The sequence below is a fragment of the Cavia porcellus genome, unplaced genomic scaffold (assembly GCF_034190915.1).
Source record: "Cavia porcellus strain 051 isolate PalLab524CR breed Dunkin Hartley unplaced genomic scaffold, mCavPor4.1 scaffold_26, whole genome shotgun sequence".
In the NCBI taxonomy this organism is placed as follows: Eukaryota; Metazoa; Chordata; class Mammalia; order Rodentia; family Caviidae; genus Cavia; species Cavia porcellus.
Window position 1 is genome coordinate 35,793,904 of NW_026947509.1, and position 24,320 is coordinate 35,818,223.

Genomic DNA, 24,320 nt, shown 5'->3' on the forward strand with positions numbered 1-24,320 from the left:
CAAACAAAATGGAGTAAATTACAGCAGGCTCAAGCGTAGGGCAATTATTTTTAGCAATTTACTATAGGTTATTCTAGAGTGTTTGCCATGTGGAATCTCTTTTACTGTTGTGTGCTTATGTTAATGGAATAGATTTTCCATTTTAATGTACACGAAAAGCACAATGCAATTCATTGGTAATTGTGCCATCTATTAAAATCCTTACTCTGGGCGCAGTGTGTTACACTCTGACTCCCTGTGTGAACATTCAAAAGCTCCATCATTTATTTTCCAAATGTCTGTTACATTTGTAGTACTGATGTTTAATTATGGAACTTTTGATACCCAGAAGTCAATGTGATTACTAGTAACAGTTTGTGTTTTCCCATGTATTAGTGCTGTCTGAGGAGAATGTACAGGAGTCTTTTATTTCTCTCATTTCTGTTCTGCCTATGTCTCCATCCTCGCATGAGCCAGTTGTTGAGAGTATTTCTTCGCACATATGGCCTGCAGTAGGCAGCATTGCTAGTTTTCTTGAGCCCTGGCTTTCCATCACTCTGTTTAACCTGGTACACCACTGAGGCTCAGTTTCCTTCCTTGAGTTCCAACAACAACCCGCAATATCCCTTGCATAATCTTTGCAACATTTTACAGTTGTGTGCTGCAAATGGTGTTTTGGTCCATAATGACCCATGGTGATCCCATAGGAATATTCAGGCTTGTGACATCCTAGCTATCTTAGCTTGTGCAAGAACATGCTATGATATTTATGCAACCACAAAATCCCCCAACAATGCACAGGTTGAATCCTCATCCTGAAGTGACAATGACTATATTAATTATCCTTGTATGCGGGCAGAAGTGTCTCATTAAAATAGCTTTGTGTTGAACAACAACCCCAAGCCACCATTGAGAGAGCAGTCATCTCTCTAGATTCCAAGCTGGAAGCATCACAGCTCTGCTTCTTTTGGGCTCAAATTTATGCTGAGGCTTGAAATGCCTCTGGAGCTTTGGTCCCATACCTGTCACTGCACCCCCAGCAGAGGGCTGAGCTTAGATTCCACCCAGGTGTTCCTGGCTGTGTGGCCTCAGCATGTGGTTTGGACTGTACAAGGGACACATCTCACACCCATGAATCAATGAAAGGAGTTAGAGGGAAATGTAAGTAAGCATTTGAAGGGTGTTGAAAAGGCTTTTTCTCATAGACTCTTTAATTCTCTGATTTCCTAAGCAATTGATACTTTGCCAAGTTTTTCTTTCCTTTTTGCTCTGAAATACAGAGGAGGGGCTGTTTAAACTGCTGGTAACAGCGTTAGGATTCTCCAGAGAAACAGGCAGGGCAGAGAGAGAGAGGAGAGGGATTTATTTTAAGTAACTGGCTCCTGCAGTTGTGGAGACTGGCAAGGTTTCCATGTTACACACTGAGGCTGAATTCCTTCTTCTCTGAGAAACCTCAGCCTTTGCTCTGATGGTTTTCTAGGGGTTAGGTGGGGCCCCTTCACATTACCAAGGCCCACCTGCTCTCCTGAAAGTCTGCGGATGTAAATGTTTATCTCATCTAAAAAATACCCTCATGGCAACATTCACATTAGTATGTGAGCAAATATCAGAGTTCCACAACCTGGCCAGGTTGGCGCATGAAGGTAACATCAGGGATAGTATCATTGTGCTTGCAGTGGAGATGGTTTCTCAAGTCTACGAATGTCATGAGGGTGCTCTCTGGGTTTGCACCATCTTCTTCTGCCTGGTAGAGATGGAATAGTTGCCCCAGAGGGCCACATTTTTATCCCCCTGGATGAGGGTGCATGGCCCTGGGTCTGCATGCTGAGGAAGGAGGCAGAGGAGGGCTGTACCCTCCCCTCCTGGGAACACAGAGAGCCAGGACGATTCCCTGTTTGGCAATGAAGCAAGCCTCGATTGTGCTAAGGAAAACAAAATCTTGCTGGTAGCGTGACTCACAGGCTTGCTGTTCAGATACTGTGTTTAAGATGTCGCAACATGTGGAGTGATTGCCTTCAGTGGAGTCGGGAGTGAAATGTCCCTGCCAGGAGCCCCTCCACGCTCCATTACCTGACTCCTGAGGGTTCTGTTTCTCCCGTGAAGATCCTCCAAGAAGAATCAGATAGTGCAAGAGGGGAAAACTTCATTTTCTCCACCCCTTCTCCTCTGACTGCCTTTCTTAACCATGATAAAGTTTCTCTTCTGTTTAATTGGTTTACTTTTAAAACTTTCAGTTGAAGGAAATTAGTTCAAGATAAATGTTGCTTCTTAACAATACAAAGTAGAGTTTTTCAACATGGGCCCAGGAGCTTACATGATCCTAAGTACAAAAATTTATGTCTCAGTATTTCTCTTGCTATGCTAGGAGAGGAAACTGATAGTAGCAGAAAGGACATATATATGTCTGTGAGACTATGACCAGAGGAGACTGGCAGGGCCTTTCTGGACCTTAGCTTCTTCCTTAGTTGGAGAACAAAGGGGCTGTGTTTTGTGAGCATTAAATGAGAAGCATGTAGCACCTTTTCTAGTGCAGAGTGGTGAAAGCTGTTTATTCACAGTTCTTTCCATCCACAGAAAGGACATATATATGTCTGTGAGACTATGACCAGAGGAGACTGGCAGGGCCTTTCTGGACCTTAGCTTCTTCCTTAGTTGGAGAACAAAGGGGCTGTGTTTTGTGAGCATTAAATGAGAAGCATGTAGCACCTTTTCTAGTGCAGAGTGGTGAAAGCTGTTTATTCACAGTTCTTTCCATCCACAGAGATTCCAGCCACCTCCTGCAGGCCACAGAGTGGTGAAATAGCCCCTATTAAGTGCCACCTTTCCCTTCTCTCTCTGTCCTCTAACTAAACTTCTCCCAGGTCCTCTTGGAGCATTTGCTTTGGTGCTCACCTGCGCTCCCCAAATAGCTGTAACAAATCCAGAGAAACCACATGCAGTCCTTGGTGCCTTCAGGTGCCAGCAGTCTTTGGGGGAAGCTGTGGGGCTCTGCCTGGGGTTGGTCTTCAGATTTGGGAGCTAGTAGCCTTGCTTTCAGAAAGGACACATCCTTAGATCATTAGGTGACATTGTATGAAATAAAAAAGGCATTTTAACATCTGGCAAGAATTTACATTTAAAGAGTGAACACGACAAGTCTGTGATTGTGAAATTTCTCATCTTAATCTTTTGGAGCATGTAATTGCTTTACTATTACTGTTGCATAATAGAAGAATTGTGTGAGAATGGGTGGAACTGGGTGTCTAGTGGCAAAGCAGTGAGCCCGATTGTCGTTACAGACAGCAAATGGATCACATTTGATACTGACAGCAGGTTGGAATCATGTCAGGTTGATAATTAGTTCCCATCTGAAAAAATGCCATTTTGATTACTGCAAATCAGATTTGTCAGGTGCTTTATTTTGAAGCTTCATTTTTAGTTTGTCTGACCAGGGATTGCTGATGGTGTTTTAATATTAAATAATAAAATGTCAGCCCTGAGTAATCGCTGAAATGTTATCCTCCAGTGACAGTGTTAAGTGATAAGCCTTCTAGTAAAAAAAGGAAAATTGGAAATTTAAGTCTGAAGATCAGGAGAGAGTGAGGGCGTGGAGCTGCATGAAGAAGTGGCACTTGGCAAAGGTCATCCCACTGCCCTTGCAGATGGGCACTGGTAGTTTTGTGTTTTCACACAGTGGTAGCATCTGGAGACGGCCCTTTGGAGAATAAATGCTGTAGATGACCAATACTTCAAGCAGCCTCTGAGAGGGAGATATGTGGTTTGGCTGAGTTCATTGATCTTGGCTCCTGAACTCAGTCTAATGTGTACTACTGTGCTGGGACATTTTTATGCTGAAATATATATCCATTTTTATTTTTTTGCAAAAACTCTTCTGTACCCATCAGTTCAGTTGCATGTAGGCTCCGGATGGGACCTGGGTCTTCCTCTGCCAGCTTTTCACCACCACAAGGCTGGTAATTAAATGATTTCATCTGGATATACAGAATGCTGCAAAATAAAGGAAGTTTAGGTTCCACTTAAATGAAATGTGTTATTTTTTGCTAAATACTCTTCTTTCCTAAAGGAAATTATATTTATGGAAATTTCAGATACTATTTTTTCTGTTTTCTACACTCGTTGTACTTGTGGGTTGCATTTCTGGTCTATGTGGACCGTAGGACACAGCTGCTATTGCCTCCTACTGCTGTATTCAAACTTGGCAAAGACAGCACCCTTGACAGTGTCTGCTGAAAACAGAATTAAAGAGAAGACTTGTTAGTATTTTAATAGCAGTTGAACAGCAATAAAGAAACTACTATACCTATAATAATATGGAGATATAAAGTCCTCACTAATGAATGGATAGATGAATTTAGATTCTTGGAGGAGCATGGTGGACAATTTTCATCTTGTATTAACCTGATAATTTTATCTGGTTTACCAGGATGAAGGTGGTCTTTGTGTTGGACGTGTCTAGGGGATTCTTGATCTGCACATCACTTTATTCTTGAGAGTTGCAGATTGTATAGATTATGTTATTTACTTTCTTCAGATCTTAATTCTGTTGTAATACCCTTTCTTTTTTTATATTCCAAAAATATGATACCAGTCTTCTGTGTCTGGATTGCAGAAGGAAATCCTGTTCCCTAGCTACAGCCATAACAAAGGAGGCTGGCTTCACTCACCGTAGTAGGTACTCTGCCTAAGAAAGTTTAAATCTCCATGTGGACCTCATTATGGCACAAAGAACTGAATGTGGAAAAAACCCTGGCCTCAGAAGCTGGTTGACATTTACAAGTAGATCTTGATGTTGGTAGGGGCTGGTCTGATTCTCACAGGTGGATCATGGTGTCTTCTGTTGAACAAAAGGTTGTGCAAATCACATGGAGCTCTGATATTATACATAAGCACTCAGAGACCATGATGAAGTAGAATAAAATAAGATTACTTAACACTTTTGTCTATGAACACCATCAGACAACACAAGAAATGCAAACTTTCCTTTCTCTCTTAGTTTTTAGTGTCCAATGTGTTGACAGTTACAGCTTTGGCCCTGCTCTAGCCTGCCCTATCTATAGATAAGATACATTGAGGCACTAAAGCACTAAAGTCCTTCTAGAGTGAATCTTTCCTAACCTAAATCACTCTACTAGAATTCCGATTCCATAGTAAATTCTGCCTTGTATTTTCTTATGTATTCACTCCGTTGTTCCCATGGTATGGATTCTCCTTACTATAATGATTTTTTAAAAAACCAACTGAATCAACTCCAGCTATGTCCCTGATGATCTTTGTTTGGAAGGCATAGATAAAACTTAACTGATAAAACTATTTATTGAGGTTGGCACCTGACTGAATTGAATCTGAATTATCATATTAATGATAGTTCAATCTTAATTTTGAATGAATGGTTCACTGATACTCACTTACTATAGATAAAATGCATCAGATTCATTGATAAATAGTAAGGATGAACATGCCTATTGAAATAGATTAAAGAAGAACATAGGTGCAAAGGATTTTTTTAAATTGGGGACTTAGGGATATTTTGCATTAGAGGTGGATGTGAATGACATGTTTTATGTAGATGATTCTTATGGTTTGGGTATATGATGCAGTCAAGAAGAGACTAGAAGACAGGAGATTATCTGGCATTGAATATTTATGTGAGAAGGGGAAAATCACTGAGATTTAGTTGTCAGTTGAATATAGGAAACAAAGGTGAAAATGGAGTCAAAGAACTCAGAGAAAAATGGAAATAAGCAAAAGGAGCCTTTCAGGCTGCTTGATGTAGCAGACCAAGTGAGGTAAATATTCTGGCATATGGTGTTTCTTGGGGCTGGAGCTTGGGAAGAGACTGAAGCCAGGAAGTATGGACTTTCCATTGTATGGATGTTAGAGAAAGCCATGGAAGTTGTTAAGATAGATGAGGATGAGAATATTAAAAGGAAAGGGCAAAAAATTGAGGAGAGCATTAGAGAGTGCTTGCATTGAAGTGGGTGGCAGACGCAACAGCTAAGGATTTTAGAGCAGCTGTTGCTGCCTTGGGAGAGTGGTTAAGAATTCAGTGCCTGAGGTGTCAGTGGGCAGAGAGGGGAGAAGAATTGGAGATCATTGCCCATGTGAGGGCCACAGATAGGCTTCCGTAGCCCATCCAGCTGAGGAAACCATCTTAAAAGTGCTTCAGAATGGCTGCCACAGTCTTTAGAGTCTGTGGTGTTTGTGGTCTTTAGGCAGTGACCCGGGGCATTAATACGAGGGGAGGAAGGACACAGGTACTGAGTGAAGGGCAATTGCTTGGTGGCGAATGTGGGGGTTTTATGAGATTCCTTATGTTTATAGTCTGTTTCCAGGCTGCTTTTGACCTCACTTTAAATGGCTAATCTGTATCTCTGAAAGTGTTAATAAAATGACCTTTCTTAAATAAGATACTTTCCTTCTTAGAAGTCCCCGACTTCCCTTCAAAATTCAAATCCTTCAGAACTTGTTCTTGGCTGAACTAACACCAAAAAGTTATGAGATTCACTTACTAATTGGAGCTAGCTTAATCTGTTAGCACAACTGAAGTCACTTTGCATCTTTTTACCTGGAAGACAGTTAGGAGCGACTTGCACTTGTTGAAAGGTAGCTGTGCCTCAGATGCTGCCAGCACATTCCAGAACCTTCTCTTCAAGTCTAGTGGTCAGGTAGGAACTTACTTAACACCACGAGGTGTGAATAAAAAATACAGTGAATGCTTACATTTAAAAATTTTGAATACAGTAAAAGACACATTTCCATTAATCCTCCTACAAATCCCCCTTCTAACACACTTACCATTCTTGCCACTCTGTGAAGCTCTTCTGAAAGTTCTTCCTGTCTTTATGTGTGCTGTTGTAGCTGCTTAATGTCCTCAATCAGTTAAAAATATTTACTTTTTATGGTCCTTTGATTTTGGGAAAGAGCTGCATGGCAACAGGTCCAGTGAACACAGTGGATAAAGACACTATAATACTTTAACAAGCCTGCCCTTTCGATGGATGGCATATGCAAGAGTATTTACCATATTTTTGATCACACCTCATAAAGACACTCACGAAATCGGACTTCTGGAACTGCTTTTGAAAGTGACAAGAACAATAGGACAGGTGTGTTCAAATTGAGAGAGATTAATGACAATGCGTCTTTTACTGTAATATCATTTTATTTGAACATCCACTGTATATTTTGTCACCTTGTATTCTGTGACTAGGATATTAACTCTTTAAAGCTTATTTTGTATCAATACACATTTGCAGTACACATGCTTCCATGTACTGTGGAGAGTTGGTACCTGTACGTAATGTATCTCAATGAGTTTTTCACCTCTCTCTCATCTCATCCCTCTGTTCCTTCCAACTCTTGGTTTCCTTCCCATTTACAAATATTCCATTTACATTTTCTTTCTTCAGTTATTTTTTAATCCCATTTCTCTCCCTTTCTTCTCCCCATCTCTTGGTCGCCTTCCTTACTTATATCCATCTTTTATTTTGCTTTTTATTTATATAAGAGAAAGCATGCAATATTTAAGCTTATGTGTCTGATGTATTTCACTTAATGTTATGATCTCAAGGTGTACCCATTTCCCTAAAAATGCCGCAAGCTTATCTGGTTGCAGGTTTTTTATGATCAAGTCACTGGTGTGTTTGGCTATTGACAGTCTCTGAGGATTTAGTTAGAACTGAAGTGCTTCCTTTTTTTTTTTTTTTTTTTTTTTTTTATACCAGGGATCAAATTCATGAGCTCATGCTTACCAGGCAGGTACTTTTGCACTAAGCTATATCCCTGGCCCTGAAGCCCTTCTTGCTTTGCTTCTGTTGCTCGGTGTGATGGGCAGGGCCGAGCTTATTGTCTAGAAGAGCCAAATGGAAGACCCAGTTCCATCCCCAAACAGTTGTGCAGTTGGACTCTGCTACCCTTGCTTTGTTCTTCTGTAGAAGCAGGATGAAAAGAATTGGATTGTTTAAGCTCAAATGCAATGACACATGGGGATCCACTCTGAAATCCATAGTGAGGAGGCAGGAGCCCAAATGTCAGACATTCCTCCTGGGAAAGCTATTGTGAACATTATTAAATCAGTGCTCTGATTTTCTTCATACAAAATTCAGGGTTGGAGCTGGATTTCACACAGGATCCATTTTCATTACACTTGAATAATAGCTACCCATGATTGTTGGCTCTTTGTGACTCTAGTGACAACTAGATCTCTAACAGCAAGGGTTGCTTAACTTGTTGTGATCTTTTATTATGTATGTATGTATTTACTTGCACTGTCCTGAGGATGGAATTCAGGATTCACACATACTAGGCAAGCACTCTACCACTGAGCTTCCATGCAACTCTTACTATGGTCCTTTTGAAGTGGGACTCACAGTTGTGACCATTTCTATACCTGAGACTAAGAGCTGGTTAAGGATAAAGCCAGGATGTGAACCCAGGCAACTGGGATTCAGCTGCCTCAGAGTAAGTAGGAAATGGGTTAACTGTGACCTTGACTCCGTAAGCATAGCAAATGACTGAAAAATGAAGGTTTTAAGCTAGGTTTTCTATGTCATAATTTTCTTAAAGTTTACCTGAAATTAACACATTAAACTGAGATTTGTTGATCACAGTGATTTGGCTCTGTGGATGAACTTGTCTTGGCTGACTTTTCTTTGAGTAGTTTCCATCTCTGAGAATGTGCGTTTAGACACTGTGTCAAATATCTGACACATAATATCTCTAGGTTACCTCAAGGTTACAGTATTCCTGCGCTTTTATTTACAGATAAGGAAAGGGAGGCATTGAGAGCTTACATCACAGATGGAGGTAGCTATATTTCACCTTTCTATTGCTGGGACAAAATACCCAACATCTTCAGTTTAAAAGAAGAGAGGTTTATTTTGGTTCACAGTGTTCAGAGGATTTAGTCAGTGACAGACTGGTTCTAAGGTAGAAAGGCATGATAGGGGAAAACAGCTCAAGCCATGGCAGCCAGGAAGCAGAGTGACAAGGAGAAGCCAGGGCAAGAATCCACCTTTCTAGGTCACACTCCCAGTGTCCTGTGTCCAGCCAAGCCCCATCTCCTAACAACACATTGAGCTATGAACTCCCTGACAGATGAATCCATTGATGAGTATCACACCCCCATGATCTAATCAACCTCTTTCCAGATATGTGAGATTTTTGGCAGATAACCATTAACGCTGACAAATTCTCCATTTGGACCTAGACTTACTGAACATGCAGCACCGGCTCTTGACCATAAGCTGGCTCTCCTAGAAGCCTGGGTGTCACTCCCCAAGTTAGATGGCCTCTGACTTAGGCAGAACCAATCACAAGACAGTCTCCAGATCCCTTCTCGTAGCTCTGCACCTGCACTTGTGAACATCAGATTTGAAAGATGACCTTGACTGGAATTCAGTGAGTGACTCCACCAACAGACAGAAACGTCTTCCCTGCTTGGGTGGACTGAAAACTGGTGATCAACTTAAGCTGAACTGAGTCTGTGTGGTGCTGAGTGTAGATGGCCCACCAGGGACTGTTGCTAGCACACAGAGGAAACCTGAAGAGGAAGAGTAGCGTTGTTGTTTAATGTTGTTGGTTCTCTGTGGTTTTCCTGTTGAGCTTCTTTCCTGACGTGAACTTGACTGTTCTCATTGTCAGAGGAGCTCGGGACCTTCTTGTCACTGAGAATGGCTGTGGTCCACTTTGGGGGAGCTCTGGTCTTTACTGCTTCCTGGCTCTGGAGGGGAAGTTGATGTGCTGTGCAGTCTCCAGGAGAAGATTGTCATGCTGGCTTCCTGATGTGAACTTGGCTATTCTTATCATCAGAGGAGCTCGGGACCTTGTTGTCGCTGAGGATGACTGTGGTACTTTTGGGGGGAGTTCTGGTCCTTTCTTTGAGCATCATTTTTTGGCTCCAGTGTAGATCCCTCAGCCTACTGGCAGAGATCTTTATTATCTTTTTCATTGACTTTCCAGTTTCCACTGCTGACTTTTGGGCCTTCCCAGTTGCAGATCCATGAAACAGACTTACATAAGATATTATTGTGGGCTGTAGGCCTCCAGATGGACTCATGATGGGCATCATCACGGGCTCTAGGTCTTCAGCTAACTCAGGCAGGATATTGCCGTGGTATGGATATAGGCCCTTGCTTGGATTCTGTAGGTCTTTAGTGTGTGGATGGATTTCCTGTACTTTTTTTGTATTTGACTCTTGGAGTGACCATCATAAATAATATTATAGATTCTGTGTCCTGTATGTAATTGTTCTCCTTGTAACCCCTGACTACACCAGCCCAGAGGAATACAGCTCTAATGCAGCGGGGAAATGAGCTGCTGGTGAATAGCTAGACCTCTTCTCCTGTTTCTTGCTTCACTGTGAAGATCCAGCGGTCTGCTGCTTTGAAAGTGATGCTCAGGGCTACCTGTCATGGCAGCTTGTGATTTTATTTGACCTGATGTCTACTGACTGCACCTAATTAAAGAAAATGCTCTTCCTGTGACTCGAAGGAGAAATGCAGATACAGCCACATGACAGATGCACTGCCTTCAGCTTAGGTGGTTTCTCTTGATTGGTGCCTCTCCGTTCTCAGGGTCTTCAGGGCCTGCTAGCAGCCTTTTCCTTAGCCTCTGAATCCCTGAAAGCCTTCTGCACTAATTACTGTATACCATGGACTCCTTTGATGTTGTTACTTTTCCCCTGGTTTTGGAAATGTCATAGTCCGAGAAATGTTCATCTCTCTTTAACTTTGACTTTTGTTATTCTTCGTTCTCTGACTTGAGATCACTTTGATGTTCTGCACTTTCAGTAGTGCCTTTTCCCACAAGGCTAGATCAGGAGTGATGATTACTATCAGTGTCACTGCCCAAAGGTCTGCTGGGTCACGGAACCTTGGGACTGGAAGCTCTTTAGCAATGGACTGTTATAGGTGATGTCTGAAATACATCGTAACTGACAGAAGTCTGAGTCCCGAATTTTAGTCAGATAACCAATAAGGAGATTTGTTTGTGTGTCTTATTTTTCCCTAACCTTCTAACCTTTGTGTTGTTAGAAGGTGTGTTTAAATTCTTCAGTGATTTGGATTTGTTTAAAAACCTGGGGACAATGCCCTGCATTTATTCCTTTGCTTTTTTTTTTTTTAAAATGTCCATTAATTTCAGTTTGAAAATAGGCTGTGAAAGTTGCCACATTCATTGAGTACTTTTCTAAAATTGCTTCAGTTTTAATGAAGACTCAGAGCTCCTGGCTATGCCTGAAGCAGACTGATACACAATCTCTTTAAATCCTGGTGCATTGTCAACTCAAAGTAGATACTAAATTTGCAGAGCAAAGTCCTTTCCCATTTCACTCAAGTGCTTTTTTATGCCACGCAACAATCTTTTGCTTGAAGACTCATTTGGTTTATAGTATGGGTTTCCCTACAGAGATCCTTGATGGTTGGACTGAACTGATAATGATGTGTGGATGATTACCAGGATTGCATTTTATTTTTATTCTACCAGATGGTATTTGATGGTGTAGATCAAAACTATCGCGTAGTGAAGGTCCTGGGTTAATTCATTAATTTTATGCTGAATAAGGACACCTGTAAGTAGGTCTGGAACTGCTGTGCTTTTGATGAAACATTCCTTCATCTGCTCCTTCCTAAAAATACCACTCCGGTCAGTTTCTGAGGCTTAAATGTTTACCAACATGATTGTATTTCTTTTTCTTTTCCTTTTTTGAGACAGGGTCTTACCATGTCATTCAGGCTGACCTTAACTCAGTAAGTAGCCCATGTTGGGCTTGAATTTATGGTGATCCTCCTAATTCAGGCTCCTGTGTGCTGGGATTACAGCGATGCACCACCACATTTGGCCAGTCATTTTCCTTTACATTAGGCATTGTCACTGGTGATTATACCTTTGTATCAGTCAGTTATTGCTGTATAACAAATCACTGCAAAACTGAATAGTTTTAAACACTGTAGGTGTTTAAATAGTTTTAAGTACTGTAGGTTGGTAGCTGGGCCCTGGCCTAGCTGGCGTGTTCCCCCTGTATATTACTCAGTGCTGGGTATGTCCTTATACGCTTTTGTAATCAGGGAGGCCCCAGTGGATGATGGATAGTCTGACTCACATTGCTAGCAGTAAGCTGGCACAATGGGACAGCAGCCCAATGTCTCTCGCCTTCTAGCAGATGGGGGCCAGCCTTTTCACCTGAAACCTTGTCCTCACAGTGGTAACAGAACCAGGCCTGATGTACACGTGCTCTTAGGCTGCATCTTTGGTGTTTGCTAATGTTATACTGGCCTGAGAAAATCACAAGGCCATGCTCATTGGCTCTGTTTCTTGATGGGATGAACTTTAAAGAATTTGTGTCCTTTTTTTCAAATCTGCCATCACCTTGAAGCTAAATAGGTAAAATCTGACATGTGTATCTGTATCAGAAGGATTACTAAAGAAACAGATATAACACAAGATAATGAACTGTAAGATTGGCTTACAGTGGTCAGCCACAAAGTTGAATAAGGAGTGGGCAGAGGATGTCTGCATGCTAGAGGTTAAGGGTCCAGCCCAAGGTTGGAGCTCACTGTAATGTCCTGTGCAAGTTCGTATCAGGAGGCTGATGGGTCTACGATGGAAGGCTGAAGAGTCCCAAGCAGAAGCTGAATAGTCTGTGCTAGAAGCCAGGAAACCATGTCCAAGCTAGAGGTAAAAACTGGACCTCCTCTTAAGAAGTAGCAATCAGACTCTTCTCATCTGCCTTTTAAATGTATGCAGGTTGCTTCCTGGGGTAGATGGAGCACTCACACCCTCTGCCTGCCCTCCTCTTGCACAGGCTGAGGATGTTACAAACTAGAGACCTTGGCCCCCTGCTGAATCACTTAAAGTCCTTATCCTCTCAGAGTAGTTTATTTTATTTTAAAGAGATTAAGATAAAAGAGGACATAACAAAGCAGATCAGAACAGAACAATTTAGGCAACACAGTATTTCACCACAAGACAACCCAATATAACAGTAGCTACCATAATGTCTCTTTCCTTGAAATAGTTGAGCATACCTTCATACACAACAGTATCAAACATAACCAAATAGTATAAAACCATTAAAGAGAATGAAAGTGTTTCAGGGCATTCAGAACCAAATAACAGACAATGAACAATGATTACTATATTATCTCATTGTTCATAAAAAATTTGTTTATACTACCACACAATAAAATCCAATAAGATACAACATGATGGAACCAATGGAAACAGAAGAACAAAAGTATGATAGGACTTCAAAACAAGATAATATTGAGATTCATTGTAGTTTATAAACTATTTCATGTAAATATTTTCTGTAAAAGTTTCTACATATCAGTGTATAAGTTTTTAAAATAAACTTTAAATGTAAATTTTGATTAAATTTACAGAATTGAATATTAATGTTTATGCTAATACACACATATTTTTCATTTTGTATATTTAAGAGACCTAGTCTTTTGAATAGTTTCTATAGTCATGAAAATTAATATGTACCTATCCTTTTTCCATTACTCATTTTTTGAACTTCTTGATAACCTCAGAATACTTAGGGGTAAATAACATTACAGTCAATGTGACAGTTAAGAAAATGGAAATTGAAAAAGTTTTGTGGTAAAATATCCAAGATAACAACACCATTAAATGTCAGAGATAAGTTTCAAAAAAGAAGGAAAATCCAGCCTAACTGTAATAACTATGAGTTTTCATTATTTCATAATACTTGTAGGTTATGTTTAACAGCTGCAGATCTGGCCTTCTGTAGGGTTTTCTATCAGGGCATTCAAACTGCAAGTCCTTACCTTCTCAAATTGGCACACTGAACAATACCCTAGAACAGTAACTGCTTGTTGTCTACTCCAGGATGGAGAGCTGCTGAATCTCTTAGTTAAGCTTCCCAAGTTGACACAATGTATAAATCATAACAATATCTTAATGACACAATATTCTGTCTACATATAGAAGAGCAAATGGGAAGAGAAAAAGAGCTGAAAACCAAAACTGCAATTAAAAGGAAAAGGTTCCCATGAGCTTGCCTACTTACAAGGTAAGGGTAAGAAATGCCAGGAAACATTACCTCATGTTTCTGTATAGATTACGCCTTGCCCTTAGCTTTATTTCAAAGACGTTTCATTTTTAATTTTAGGTTATTAATGTACCTATTGTGTTAGTGTCTGAAGTCAGCAAATTACATACTTTTAATTTTTCCACTGCTTTATGACTTCTGAAATGAACAAATGCTTTCTTGGACATATTTAATTTAATATGGGAATTTAGAATTTTTCAAATGATTGAGTTACAACTCCATTTTACTTATATTTTGAAATTTTCTTCATAATCCAGTTGCCCCAAGGCACAGTTTTAGTGGTTAAATTTCTCCATGAAATTCTTTGGCTATAGAGGTCAGCTTCAGTTTTCTGAGTTTAAGTCCCTTAGGGACAGTGGCTAAGTGAGAGCGGAGGGTTTCTAAAAAGGTGGATTGCAGAAAGTTTCTTTGCTGTTTAATGATTTTTAGGGTTCAGCACATTTACTTGAGAATGTCAGTGACTCAGGAAAGTTACAGGATTATGCATCTGCATCGTGCCACTGGCAGTCCCCAGTGACATGATAGAGAAAGTAATACACCTAGGGAGAAAGTCGAGGTTTGTGTTGTAGATTGTCTGTACCAGCATTTTTGGGAATAATTACAAACACTATATGCTTTGTTCGCTGCAGTACCAAGCAATATTATCTGTGAGGAAGCCTCTGGCATTCCTCACATACTCTGAAGACTTCTCCCTGCTTTGAACATAGTCATCCCACAGTTCCAGGTAATGTGTCTTTACTGTAATAATCTTTTTAAAGTTTCACTGTAGTTTTGATCCCCTCTTGTATACCAAGAAACTGCAATAAAATCTTAATCTTTGGCTTTACCCCCACCCCAGCCACATTGGTTGCCTGTGCTGGTTCCAGCATCTCTCTGGGTGCATTCCAGAGGGGGAAGCTCCTGGCATAGGAGGGTTGAAGACTGCATTTCCTTTTCCAATTTTATCATCCTTCTGACCTCAACTATAAACCAAGCCCCAGCACAGTAATCTTGAAAATCATGATGTAAAATATTATCATCCTACTCACTTTAATCTTAGCACTTTAATCATAGTGTTATACACATTTTCATTTAAAAATAATTTTTATAGAGAATCCAAAAACAAAAGAGTCCATATTATAATGAGTAACTTTAACTAGATACTATATGTTGAGAGTACATACTGATGACTTTGTAGACTGTAAAGGCAATCTAAATGTGAAGGTTTGATATTTAGGATAGTATTTATACTGTAAATATAATTTAGTGCACTTTTTTTGCCTCTCCTTGTGCCATATATTTCCTTTTTAAAAAGTTCTCTTCCTAATGCTCCCTTTGTTAAATTCTTAGCAATTTTCTTTTAGCTGGCACTGATCATAGGCAGAATCCTCCCTCTAGTGGCTAAAAGTAACATGAAAAAAAAAAAAAAGATCTAAGGCAGCTAAAAAACTTAAAGAGATTGATTTTTTCCATGTGAAGTAGTTAGTAACCTAGTTCTGAAGGCAATTCTAAGAGAAGGCACTCAGAAATGTTTAGATCAACGTAGTTATAAAGCCTCCCAAGACGATGGACAAGTTTAAACTCAAAACACCTTTAGTATGCTAGTCCTTCTGTTATAGCAGGCTCACTGTGGAGTCTGCTTGGTTTCTGATGACCTTCATAATCACAGCCACCATTCAACTGTGTTATCAATAGCACAGTCTTCTGTTTATTTCTAATTTTTAAAAAATTCTATTTGTAAGTACAGATAGCACAATAATGGTTGTTTGCTTTTCTACTACTTGTGTAAAATTTAAGGATTTTTTTCTGTCATATATGAATGAACTGTGATATGTTCTCTTAATAAATATAGAGATAATCCTAAATTTTTTAACATTTCCAAAGAGTTTCTTTTATATAATAAAAGAGGCAATTCTTTTAGAAAGCATTTTCTGTCTTAGCAATACATCTGAGTATGATGACTCTTTCTGTGTCTTAAAAAACTCCTCTAGTAAGACTAATTTTTTCCCTCTTTAAACCAGAAGAATTACTTCCACTCCTGTCCTCAAAAAAATCCATAATAAAAGCGGGCCTTGTCTAATATTACCTGTTGTCCTACTGTTTAATCAGGCATAGAACATGATTTTAATTTCCATTATAATTGGTGACACAGTGTGGGATTGTATTACTTTAAATAAAAAATAGCCATAAATCATGAATGATAATATCCCTCATATTATACAAATAACATATTTCCATTGTGGAAGATTATAAAATATGAATATGCATATTTAAATATCTAAAATAATATCTTTGCTAAATCACTGTCAACTCTGGAAAATATTTTCCCAGGTATTTCTATGCATATGTGTATAAAACAGTCATCTATGAAGAGAAGAATCTTCTGCATTTATGAATTCTGAGGTTATTCTGCCCTATGATTTCATTTTCTTAGCAAATTCAATTCACCCAATTTGCTCAGACCTTTTCTATATTCACCAATCTGTGTGCAAAGGAAATGAGAAGAGAATGGATCATTGTTAAAAGAGAAAATAGAGAGCTTGCGATCAAATCTTGAGCAGTGAGTCACTGTTTTGCTGCAAGCAGGAAACCAGATCCAGCCCAGAGACTGGACTTAGGGGCTGACGCTATGGGAAGGGGTTTTTAAAGAGCCAAAGCCAAACACATCGTTCTCATTAGAAGCCTTCAGGTCTAGTGGAATCTGGGTTAATTAAGCACTCTTGGGGATCATGCTGAGATGGTGCTGTTTGCTTTAATATGGTGTGTGGGCTTTGCTGCACATGCAATGCAATGATGCCAGGTAATGTTGTTTTCCACCCTTACCATGCTCAGTGCCTTTGCTGGACATGTGAGGTGGGCACTTACCTCAGATGTGTGGCACCCAGAGGATCCGCTTAAATCATGTAGGCCCTGCAGATCACATGAGTCCACACACATTTATCAGGAGCTTCTTACGTGCCAGACATTGTGCTAGATTCTTTGGATGTGTCACCACCTCCTATGCAGGCCAAGTGCATGTTCTCCTAGGGGCAGGATGGGAGCCTGCCCTTTAGCGCATCCCTTCATCACTGCAGGTATCTGTGAGTTACCCTGGTGGAAGATGTCACTCATTGACACGGAGCTACAACCACATTCCTGGGTTGCCCAGAGGTCCCTGCGTGCAGACACTTGCTATCAGAAAGCATTTAACAAGGAAGGAGGGGTGTCAAAAAATTTATATTAATACAGAGAATTTGGGAAGCAAGACTTCCAAGGGCTCCCATCACCTCTCAAACTAAAACTGCAACTACTCTCCTGTACGCCTCTGTCGTGGTGACCCTCCAGGAGCAATGCTTATTGTGCCCAGGTGCTGTGGTCCCTCAGAAGGACACATGACATGTCTGACAGAAACCTTGTACTCTGCTGATAAAATTCCACAATGTTCTAGACCAGTTTATCTTATCTTTTTGGGCTTTTCTTTCTGCATCTTTGTTTCTTTTTCTGTCTCCATCTTGACTCCTCTGCATCTGTCTCTTTCCCTCTCTGTGTTCTGTCCTGTTCTTCCTGCCCTCCCATCGTGGCTTCTGTTGTCTCCTTACATATTACCTTTTCCTTAACTACAGCATGATCCATCTGTTCAGCACCCAGTCCAGTGTTGGACAGCATAGTCAGAATGCAGCCGTCTACAAGTTCCCAAACACCTCCCTGGGCCTTGGAAAGAATGGACGGTGAAGAGTGAGCTACAGATTCATCCTCATGGGTCACTCCACACATGTATCTTCCCCACCCCTGCAAGGACTTGCTGCCTTGGATGGCCATATGACGCAGGTCACTGAAATGGACTCATGTGTTTCGTTCCGATTGCTTCTGTTTTTCTGGGAGAAGCTGTCAGACCTTTTTATTCCCCTACATTCTGCTCCTTGATGCTGGTTCACTCTCCTTTCAGTTCCCTTCCCTGTCCCCATCCCAGCCTACAGGTGAGATTCTGTTGTATCTAAAAATGCCTACAACAGAAATTGGCCTGTGGAAGGGAACTCCTGTGAAATCACAGGATCTTTGGATGAAAGAAGTTAGGATCTTCCAACCATACTCAGCCTGTCCCTCTTTTTCATACCTACATCTTGTTCATGAGCAGGTATTTCCATTTCGCCTTTTAAATGGTCTTTGAGAGCTATTCTGCAGTGCTGGCTGCCATTGCCCTGGGAGGACTGCAGGAGCTCTGCGTGATTCTGCATACTGGTTCTTGTGGCTCTTACTCTGTTCTCCAATAGCTAACTGGAGTGACCTTTCTGAAAATCAAGTGTGACCTGGCTTTCCTTGTTCTTAAGATGCCACCAGCTGGACAGCTGCCTGCCTCTTGTAGAATGAGCCCTGAACTGTGACCCTCCCACACTGGACTTTTGCATGTGTTGCTTTGGATTTTCCTGCCTTGAATTTTCTCATCGCTCCACTGTGTGTCCTCACTCTCTGCTCGCTGTCCCTTTCCCACAGCCGCCGCTTTGAGGGCACTGCCAGTTATGTGTCCATGCATGCTGCTGCTTCCCCACGTGTATTGCTTTCTGTCACCCAGCTGCGATTTTGCACGGACCTGACAGATGCATGTCTTTCCCCTAAGTGTCCCAGTTGAGGAACTGCATCTGCTTTCATACATCATATGGCCTCAATGACCAGCACACTGGCTGGCCCATAGCAGCTACATCGTAAGTATTTGTTGAACTGAGCAGTGAATCCACAGAGGAGGTGAGCATGAGGCACAGTGAACCACCAATCTGTGTCACATGGCTGTCCAAGGCAGCAAGTCCTCGCAGGGATGGGGAAGATGACACGCGTGGAGTGATGCATCAGGATGGGTCTGTAGCTCAGTCTTCATCATCCATCCTTTCCAAAGCCCAGGGAGGCATTGGGGAACTTGTAGATGGCTGCGTAACATATAAATGACTGCGAGCTGTTACAGTCTCATGCTTTCAGCTAGCTTCTGTCTTCGGTCTTCCCCTTCTGATATTTACAAGCAAGTAGAAACATTAATTGATGTGGATCTTTTAAAACTGGCTTAGTTTTCTCACCTAGATACCACATGGAAGGAAAGGGTAAGAAATCAAGGAATCAAAGAAAGAAACAACCACGGCCATTTCCCCCACATTCCTGCTGTAGATGTTGTGTATTCACTCATACACCTCTCTCCTTGTTCACACGCATTTCCTTGCTTGTCGTGTGTATGTGACAGGGACGTGATCACCAGTGAAAGTGTACACCTGTCAGCATGGGCAGGTGCATGTAGAGCAGAGCATCTGGACACCTGAAAGGTTTAGCAAGGATTATTGTCTGTGTTCATTTTTGTTCTTAAATAGAATCCTAGTATGAACCTGCTGGCAAAGGGAGATGAGGGAGACAGACAGACCCTCTCTCAGAGTCTCCAGTGATCCCCCAGTACAGAACGTGAGCCCATCACCCCAGTGTTCTACACCGCTGCAGGGTTCTCTGTCCATCACTGAGTACCCCAGGATTTGAAAGATTATGGAGAATCATATTCATATAATAGGATTATGTGCTCTCTATCTGCATCTTTAACTGCTACGGGAGGGTGAGGTGCAGTATTTGGGAACTGGCTTAGATGTAAATCAGACAGTCATAGGTTTTGAAATTTTATCCACTACATGGAAAGGGTGGCCGGAAACATCCTTTGAGTTACAACACAACCCTCAAAGAAGCACTCTGTACTTTTCCCACTTAGTTCAGGTGGACTGAAAAGTAACAGTAAACAAGCACAAAAACCCAAACACTAAACTCACCCTCACCTTGAATTCAGGAGTTCAGAATGTGCTGGGGAGCAAGCCCCGTGGCTCACCCTGGCCTCCCGGAACACATGGCCCCTGGTCCTCGAAGGTCTTGCTGGGTTCCTTGCACTGTGCAGGAGGAAGCACAGATCCTCCTCCAGAGGTGCCACAAAGGTGTGCATTGTGGGAATTTGTCAGGCAGTGTGTGGAAGCAACCTGGCTACAGCCGTACTCTCTCAGCTTGAGGGTTTTCTAAGTATGATGCCTCCATGGGTCAGGCAACGAGAAGAGTGCAGGAGTAACTCAGTGTGGGCTTAGCCTGCTGTTTAAACGATGCTGTCATAGGCCAATGTTGAGGTCAGGAAAGAACAGGTGGAAGATCTTGCCTCTCCACAGGGAGGATAGGGATAAGCATCTTTTAATACTGGCAATAGGTGTCCTGTTCTGGGACTCTTCACATCCCTGGGTGGAGCCCTTGCTGGGCCAGCCAGCTTTGTGGGCTGCAGTCTTCTCATCTGAAGACCAGGAATGGCACTACCAGGACACCAGCCCTGTGAAGCACCCAGAGCAGGTGGTTTACAGGAGTCCCAGCCTGGTGGTGAAACTTTCCATCAGGTTCCGTTAACTCACGTGTCACCAGAAGGGGGCGCTGCCTTCACACCTCTTTGTCCCAGCCCCAGGTCAATTTACTGCCTGTTTTCTTCTGAGTAAGGCACTGCTAGAGTCACCCCGTGGGTCTTAGCTGACACCAAGGTGGCAGGAGGCCCCTTCGGTAGTGCCCAGAAACCTTTTTGTTCCGATGAATTCATTCACTGTTAGCCATTTGAAAACTGCCTGTCTGTGCAGCTGGAGTCACACTCATCTCATCTAAAGGACCTAAGACAGTGGTTCACCAAAGAAAATGTGTCCTATAAAGAACATGACAAAGTCTAGGGACATCTTTAGTCTTCACAGCTGGTGTGGGGTGAAGCCACTGGAGCACTGGAATACAGAGTGCGTAGCTAAATCTTGAAAGTGGCTTCTGTGTCCATCAGCAGATAAACAGATAAGGGGAATGTGGTTTTTACACTCAGTAGGGTACTTTGCTGCTCCAAAAAAGATAAAACTTTGTAGGAAAATGGATGCACCTTGAGATATAATGTTAAGTGAAATAAATCACTGCAGTTGAGGAGCCACAGTTGAGGAGCCCTGAGTCAGTTTATGTGCCTCCTTGATTCTTATGTTGAAGTCCTAACTGCAATGTGGTGTCTGTGGCGAGGAAGCTAGAAAGAGGTGATTGAAGTTCTATGTGGTCCCAAGCCAGGGCTCTAACAGCAGCGCCAGTGGCCCTGTAAAAATGGATGGCATTTCCAGGGTGTCCACACACAGAGCAAAGGCCATGTGAGGACAGGACATGAAGGTATCAGTGAAGGAGAGAGGCCTCAGGACAAACCAGCCATGCTCACACCTTGATCCTGGACTTCTGGCCTGCAGCAATCAGTTTCTGTTGTTTAATGTGACCAGCCTGTGGCATTTTGTTATGGTGGTCCTAGCAAATAAACACAGCAGGCCAAGCTTTTGAGAAAAACTTGAAGGAGTTGGCAGGACACACAGGATAAGCTCTCTCTGATCCTTGATTCCTTCCCTGTAATTGGGGCTAGTCATGCCCATCCGTTTGGGTTATTGTGAGAATGAAACAAGTTCACACACACAAAGCAAATGCCCTTACGGTGCCACTGGACTGTGAGGAATCTCTTGGGAAGCACAATTTAAGTGAGTGTCGACAGCATTATTTTGGGCACTGGTTTAACCACTGAGGTTGTTGTAGCTTTTGTGCACTGATATGTGGGCGCAATTATTAAGACTGCCATTGGGACCTTGGTCTTCAAGTTTATATTGTCATGGAGATTAAATGATAATCAAGTGAAGACGTCAGTTAAAATGCTATTATATCCAGGCCTGTGGTGGAAATCACCCGAACGCTGTGATTGACATGGCATTGGGGCTGCCCTGCACCACTGTGGTGGTGAGGATGGAGTTTCAGCTCGATCAGCTTTGGGATTCACCCCAGGAGTTGGTGGAGCCCACTCTAGGTGTGGGTGGGTCACGTCACAGCGGCCTGGCTTTGGGGTCAGTCTTGCTCTGGTTTGTCCCTCTGGGACTCTTCCCCTGCTTGGCTTCCCCGCCGTGGTGAACTAAGCAGCTTGGCCTTCATGGCTGTCTCTGCTGTGGAGCCAGAGGACCATGGGTTTGTCACAAGCAAGCTAAACCTCTCCTCCTTTAAGTCGTGGGTGTTAGGTATTGTGTCTCAGTGAATAGAAAGCCGGCTAATGCATCACCATCATCCGAAAATGTTCCGAGCGTGTGGTTTTGTTTTCTACAGGTCCACGTGCTGTTTCTTCAGTTTTCCTAGAGCGACTACTCTTGTAATTTCCCAACATAGCCAGCAACTTTTGGTGTATGGTTTTCTCCATCATCCAGGAGCACATTCAGGAAAGTGCGGCACATCCCAAATCTGTGTCATGTATGCCCAGCAGTGAGATCCTAGGCTTGGAAGGTTATTCATGGGGTTTGGATCCCATGGGTGTCCAGTGGGAAAGTCCAGTGTTGTGCAGGATTCCGGGCTACTTGCTGGTTATGCAGGATCATTGTGAACACTTCAAGATTTTAAGTATCTCTGGTCCTTACTAAAATCTAGTGGAACCTTCCGAGGATTGTGGTAAGGACACCGCTCACCCTCTTTTTCAAAACAGCTTCTAAGGGGCAGGCCAGGTCCCATTAACAGCCCTCATTTTGGGGGTCTCCAGTGACCTGTTGCTCCTCAAAACCAGCGGTCACGCATGCTTCTGGGGGCCTTCAATAGCTAAGGAGAAAGGCCTCAGGACAGGCTTCCCTCCTCCCCGCCTGCCATCCAACCTCGGTCCAGCATGGTGATCAGGCTCCTTGTTAGCCACCACCTGTGTAGAATAGGCCCAGTCCTTTTTTTATCCTTTGTATTCTCTCCCCAATGCAAAATTCAACGCAGTTCCAGGCAGCTGTTCCCCAAGTGCTCTTCTGTGTCATTCACGCCCATTTCCAGCTGTTACTGTGCCTCTCCCTGGGAGTCCTGAGTTGAACACGTCCAGCAGGAGGTGTGTCTCCTAGCCTGGTTTTGCCTTGGTCAGTCCGCTCTGTGTTAGGAACATCATCCACGGCTTTCTGCTCCTCACATCCTGGGCCTGCTGAGTTCTCCTGAGTCTCAATAACAGGACAGGAAGTGGCATGTTCAGGGGCAGCCGGGGCTGGGGTGAGAGGATCGCAGCAGCAAAGATGGAGATCCTGAAGGAACCATATCCTGAAGGATGCTACCCTTATTTTAACTTTTATAAAAAGCCTTTGGACCAGCCTAATTTTTCAGACCCTGGGCAGAATGCCCTGAGCTAATTTGCGTGCTTGAATGAATTATCCTCATTTTCACAGCGCCTTTCTCCTTGGGAAGGAACACAGTTTTATTCCAGGAGTCCAATCTCGGCTTCTTGGCTTGGAGTGTAAAAGATGCCTCGGCATTTCCATAAAGACATTTAAATGTTGCTATCCCCGAAGAAACAGTTTTAGAACATGAAACCTTATCTTTCTTTTTCTCCCCAAGGAAGAAAAACATCACTGGCTTAATTATCTCTGTAGAATAACTTCCTCATTTGCTTTTCATGTTGCTGGTGGAAAAAAGATAATGATACTGTTTTCAAAATATGAGATAATTATGCATGATTCCATGCAACTTGCTTTTGATTTTTATCTATATAAATAACACCTCAAGTCAGAGGTCAAAGATGCATGTAAGGTTCTGTGTTATTTCTGATTGTTAAAAAGATCCTGCTGAGAAAGCAGATACAGCTGCGGAGGTGGTGTGAGTGATAGTGTTTCATATAGATTATAAAAGGGTTCCTATAATTAGGTTTTTAAAATTATTTATTTATTTGGTTTTGAACTGGGCAGTTCAAGCTGGTCTTGAGTTCACTGTGTAGCCTAGGCTGACCTCAAACTCATGGCAATCCTCCTGCGTCAGCCTCCCGAGTGCTAGGATTACAGATGTGCCCCACTGCACCCAGCTAGGGTTCTTATAATTAGGAAGAGGAGGCAAAAGGCACTTATCTCCTTATATAATAGATGCAAACACTAATTGTGAGAAGCATACAACATGAAGTCTACCTTTTACACATATTTTGAAATGTACACTGCAGGATTGTGTACTACATGTACGTGGTCGTGTAGCCAGCACACCTTGAGACCCAGCCAGAACTAAAATTCTAAGCCCTAGCTTCCCCTCTCCCCAGCCTTGACAACCACTTCCTATGTTCTGCTTCTGTGAGTTTGATCTCATGCAAGTAGAATCATGAAGTATTTGACCTTCTGTGGCTGACTTATTTCGTCTAGCATATGACAGCATATGACCTCTCTCTCTCTCTGTGTGTGTGTGTGTGTGTGTGTGTGTGTGTGTATCTGTGGCACTGGGGATTGAACTCATGGCCTTCAGACCAGCTACATCCGCAAGCCTTTTTAAAAATCTTTTGAGG

General features: G+C 42.2%; 1 protein-coding gene across 1 annotated transcript in view; it reads left to right on the forward strand.

Moving 5' to 3' along the window:
* Dner (delta/notch like EGF repeat containing) overlaps positions 1-24,320 on the forward strand; it is a 304,215-nt gene that overhangs the window by 241,654 nt on the left and 38,241 nt on the right. The gene's annotated exons all lie outside the window — the stretch shown is intronic.